Here is a 6000-nt window from a genome sequence, read left to right as displayed (position 1 = left end):
TGTTTCTGGTTATTAGGACCCAAAAATAAATTTTTATAAAATACATCTGAACATATCTCACCTCAGATCTAAATCTTCAGTATTTTTTCATTTCATCCCTATCTTCCTGGCATGAGATGTTGTATTGTGAGGTCAGGAGCTATCTTGGGGCTGTGAGGTAGCAATTTCCAGGAAATAAAACAAACAAACAAACAAACAAAAACGCCAAACTAGTGATGAAAAAGTGAAAAGATTAAAATAAACTTTTTTTAATGATATTATTCAGACAGAACGTAACTGAGTACTACTCACTTGCAAAATCTTTGGAAAGTAAACCATAAATGCTGTCTTTGGTTTAAGTCATTGTTAGATGCAATTTTAAATTTTAAACTACTTAAAATTGTAAACAGCCTTAATGACACAAAGCCTTGGGAATAATGCTTTTTAGGATGACTACTTTATTTCTGCCTCTGCTTCCCATTTCTCTTTATACCACTCTGATATCCTTGGATAGAACCTAGTATTTCAGAAAGCCCACCACCTCTTTGCACTGGAAACCTACAAATGAGCTTCCAATAGAACCAAAAATTATGGGGTTAATCTTGGCAACGTGCCTGGGTGTGGATGCTCTGTCCTGTCAACTTCTCTGCCTCCCTTCAATCTCTCTGTGGTTTTGGTCTCCATCCTTCTCACCTTCCCAGATGTTTCCCTCTGATTCTTCTCACTGTTACCAGAAGGGGGTCCTGATCCAGACCCCAAGAGAGGATTCTTGGATCTCGCGCAAGGAAGAATTCAGCATGACTCCATAGAATAAAGTGAAAACAAGTTTATTAAGAAAGTAAAAGAATAAAGCATGGCTACTCCATAGACAAAGTAGCCCTGAGGGCTGCTAGTTGCCCATTTTATGGTTATTTCTTGATGATATGCAAAACAAGGGGTGGATTATTCATGCCTCCCCTTTTTAGACCATATAGGGTAACTTCCTGATGTTTCCATGGCAACCTGTCATGGTGCTGGTGGGGGTGTAGCAGTGAGGATGACCAGAGGTCACTCTCATCACCATCTTGGTTTTGGTGGGATTTGGTTGGCTTCTTTACTGCAACCTGTTTTATCAGCAAGGTCTTTATGACCTCCTATCTCTTCCTGTGACTTAGAATGCCTTAACTGTCTGGGAATGCAGCCCAGTGGGTCTCAGCCTCATTTACCCAGCTCCTATTCAAGATGGAGTTGCTCTGGTTCCAGTGCCTCTGACATCATCACAGCACTTGCTCCTCTCCTTACCTTGACCGTTGAAGGGAGAAGGGGCCTGGACACCCAGATTCCTTGGCTCTTTATGTTGAGAGGGTTGAACCTCTGCATCCCACAAAGACTGAGGTTGAGAAACAGAATCAGGTACTTTAGTTTCTAAATGGGCCCACCCCAACCCACAAATGCTATTAAAACAAGTAGTATACTGGTGTGTTCTCAGGGCTATTAAAAATCGGAAGGAGCTCTGGTTTCTGTTTCCTGTTTCCCAACTGGTTTTAGTTCTCTTACTCCTCCTGTCCCTTGGGGTAACTTCTGCTGTGAAAATTACATGACAGTCACTGTCTCCTGGAACCGGGACCTAGAACTTCCCAGAGCAAGGACCCAGCTGGTGGAAAATAAAAGCCAGATGAAGAACATATCTCTGGGGATGGGGAGCTTGTTAAGGGCATACTTAATAGACCCTTTGGAGTACAATAGACTCTTCGGAGTGAGTAGAAGAAGAATGTGAAGTGGAAGAAAAATTTTTTTTCTTTTATTTTCTTTTTTACTTTAAGGTCTAGGGTACATGTGCAGAACATGCAGGATTGTTTCACAGGTATACACGTGCCATGGTGGTTTGCTGCACCCATCAACCCGTCATCTGCATTAGGTATTTCTCCTAATGCTATCCCTCCCCTAGCCCCCCAGCCCTGACAGGCTCTGGGGTATGATATTCCCCTCCCTGTGTCCATGTGTTCTCATTGTTCAACTCCCACTTATAAGTGACAACATGTAAGAGATTCCAGAGAGTATCAGAGTGCTAATAGGAATGATAGAATATAGATAAAGTATTGATACTGCAGGAGACACAGGGAGCAAGTAAAGAAGGGAAGTTCTTAAGTAAACGAGGATGTGAGTTTTGCAACCAGTAGAGGAACCCCTGGGAAGGAACACTTGTTTCTCAATATCAAAGTGAAGGCAGAGAACAGTGGTGCAGGAACCGGCAGGAGGCTAAATCTGGTGAAGTAGGAGGCAGAGGCGTCAGCTTGAGAGCATGAGTGGGGATCAGTGAGGAGTTTCACAGCTTTGAAAAGAAAAACAGAAGGGCCCCAATGATTATTACGGGTAATGGGAAAATGGGTGTAATGTGGAAGTGGTCACCTTTCAGAGCAGGGATGAGTCTCCACATGAAGAGACAGGTCCTCCATGGTGCATGGAACCCTTGGCTAGAATTAAGCTCCACCTTCTCAAGAACTGCAGACTTGGGCTGGTCCCCTCCCCTCTCAAAGGCCTAGTGTCCTCTCCTGTCCCACAATGAGGATGAGGTAGAGTCAACACTGTTGAGATCAGAGGCGAGAATGATGAGAGTGTGATCCAGTGATTGCCACAAAGAAGGAGTTCAAAAAAGCGGTATCCGCTGTGTTTATTGTTCGTTGTAAATCATGGGTTTTCTCCCTCAAACCATGGTGGAGTCATCACGGCACAGCTTTTTCTCACTGGCAGGAATCCTCCTGTCATTGCAGAAGGCTCCCTTATCAATTCCTTTTTTTAAAAAAACCCTCAACCTGATGGCTCACACCTGTAATCCCAGCACTTTGGGAGGCCGAGGCGGGCAGATCACCCAAGGTTGGAAGTTCAAGACCAACCTGACCAACATGGAGAAACACCGTCTCTACTAAAAATACAAAAAAATTAGCCAGGTATGGTGATGGGTGCCTGTAATCCCAGCTACTTGGGAGGCTGAGGCAGGAGAATCACTTGAACTTGGGAGGTGGAGGTTGTGGTGAGTCTAGATTGTGCCATTGCATTCCAGCCTGGGCAACAAGAGTGAAACTCCGTCTGGAAAAAAAAAACCAAAAAAGCCCTCAACCTAAGTTTTACCTCCTTTATAAAAGCTAATCCAAAGTGGATTACAGATTAAATATTAAATGCAAAACTACAAACTTTTTAGAAGAAAACATAGAAGAAATAGTGAAGACTTAAGGCTAAGCAGAGAGTTCATAGATATGACACCAAAAACACAATCCATAGAAGAAAAAAGTATAAATTGGACTTAATTAAAATGGAAAATGCTTATTCTTTTGAAAGTTGCTATTCAGCTTCAGAGTCAGTAAAAAAAAAAATTTTTAAACATATCAAATCATGACGTTACCCTGCTCTTCATTCTCCAGTGGTTTCCAAATTTCTAACTTAGACTTACCAAGCTCTACCAGAACTGGTGCAGACATCATTTGATGGAAATCTACTCTCCCTTTCACAGAATAGCAGGTGAATGCAGAGGCTGTTTCAGTAGATGAAGAGACAGAGAGTGAGAGATACAAAGGCACTCACATCAGTGATTGTAAAGATTGAGGGAAAAGGGTAATTTTGTGATTGACAGAAGGCAGCAATGAAGATTATCAAGAGAATAAATATAGTTTCATGGACTAGAATGGAGAGTGCCTGAGAGGCTACTTTATCTTAGAGGCTCGGAAAACAATATCTTGAGGAGGTGACATGTAAGCTGAAATCAGCATTACATGAACTGCTAATGTGAAGTGTAACCACCCAGTGGGTTCACCTTGCCCGCTGCCTAGACAGAGTCAATTTATCAAGGCGGGGAAATTGCAATAGAGAAAGAGTAAGTCATGCAGAGCCAGCTGTGCAGGAGACTGGAGTTTCATTATTACTCAAATCAGCCTCCCCAAGCATTCAGAAAGCAGAGTTTTTAGGAAGAACTTCGTGGGTAAGGGGAAACTGGGGAGTCAAGAGTGTTGATTGGTTGGGTCAGAGACGAAATCACAGGGAATTGAAACTGTCTTCTTGCGGTTAGTCAGTTCCTGGGTGGAGGCCACAAGATCAGATGAGCCAGTTTATCCGTCTGGATGGTGCCCGCTGATCCATCCAGTGTGGGGTCTGCAAAATATCTCCAACACTGATCTTAGGAGCAGTTTAGGGAGGGTCAGAATCTTGTAGCTTCCAGCTGCATGACTCCTAACCATAATTTCTAATCTTGCGGCTAATGTTAGTCCTACAAGGCAATCTAGTCCCCAGGCAAGAAGGAGGTCTGCTTTGGGAATGGGCTGTTATCATCTTTGTTTTAAACTACAAACTAAGTTTTTCCCAAAGTTAGTTCAGCCTACACCCAGAAATGAACAAGTACAGCTCGGAGGTTAGAAGCAAGGTGGAGTTGATTAAATTAGATAGATCTCTTTCACTGTCTCAGTCATAATTTTGCAAAGGTGGTTTCAGAAGTTCAAGGGAAGAAATACTCCAGTCAGAGGAGTGGTTAGTACAAAGATTGTGAGACAAGAGTAAGTTTTGTGTGTTTGAGAAATAAAAGTAGGGCGCAGTGGCCCACGCCTGTAATTCCAGCACTTTGGGATGCTGAAGCAGGGGGATCACAAGGTCAGGAGTTCAAAACCAGCCTGGTCAAGATGGTGAAACCCCATCTCTACTGAAAATACAAAAATTAGCTGGACCAGTGGCAGGCGCCTGTAATCCCAGCTACTCGGGAGGCTGAGGCAGGAGAATTGCTTGAAACTGGGCGGCAGAGGTTGCAGTGAGCCAAGATCTTTCCACTGCACTCCAGCCCGAGCGACAGAGTGAGACTCCATCTAAAAAAAAAAAAAACCAAAAAAAAAAAGAGAAATAAAAATATTACTAGTGTAGTTACATCATAATAAGTGAGAAGAAACGTGACATGAGAGAAGATCAGAATACGCAAGAACCAGATCATATGAGGCTTTCCTAGAGAGAGGTTTTAAATGTTTGTTTTATTAGTGTAATAGAAAGCTATTAGAGGGTGTTAATCAGGGGAGGAGCATGATGATACTTACACTATGAAAAAGGTTTGTAAAGATGGATTGTTATGAAGCAAGAGTGGAAGCAGAAAGAGGAATTTAGGAGACTATTGCAGTCGTCCAGATGGAGGTGGATTGGAGTCATGTGATAGCAGTGCACAGAAAAGAAACACACGGATTTGGTCGATGTTTCTGACATAGAATCAATGTGATTTGGTGATGGATGACAGTAAAAGAATCAGGAATAACTCATATTTGGTACTTAAGATATTAGGTAGAAGGTGGTAGCTTTTTCTAAATTTGGAAATGATGTGGAAAACATAGCAATCAGTTTTTTTGGAAGAATCAGATTGATAGTTCTGTTTTGGTCATGCCACATAAAATACTTCAGTTAGATTTTCAAGTTGAGATGTAGAGAAGGGAGGTAGATACCAGTCAGGACTTCTTCTGAGAAGAGGTTGTGGATTATGATGGAGATTTGGGAGGGGTCATCAATGGACAGGTGGGATTTCAAGTTACAGGAACACATTACCTAGGCTGACTGCATTGACACAAATAGATGAGGGGTCTAGAATTGAGCCCTCAGCTACACCAATATTTAAAAGTCAGAAAAGAACCAGTCAAAGAAATCGAGAAAGAGAAGTGACTGAGGTGGGATGAAAACCAAACACGTGTGATGTCGCCAGGAACATTATATATTTACAGATGAAAGGACTGGTCAACTGAGTCGTATATGCTTAGGAGCTTAAGATTCCACTGTTACCTGACCGATGGTAGATTTCCCCCCCACCCACCCCCACCCACTGCCCCGTTGGAGTCTGAGCCAAGCTCCGAATGTCTGAACCTGCAGTGCGGTAACATGGCAACAGATGTCACTGTTGTCCATAGTAAGAGTAGTCCCAGTGCAGTAATCAGGAAACAAACCCATATAGAATGGGTTGTTGTGAAAATGTGAAATGAGGAAGTAGAGAACTGAAGTGGAAGTGGCCCTTGAATTTGCTGTCAAGGAGAG

Source organism: Macaca nemestrina, chromosome 20, assembly GCF_043159975.1.
Source record: "Macaca nemestrina isolate mMacNem1 chromosome 20, mMacNem.hap1, whole genome shotgun sequence".
NCBI classification, from domain to species: Eukaryota; Metazoa; Chordata; class Mammalia; order Primates; family Cercopithecidae; genus Macaca; species Macaca nemestrina.
The sequence above is the reverse complement of the archived record's forward strand: the minus strand, read 5'-3'. Positions refer to the sequence as shown.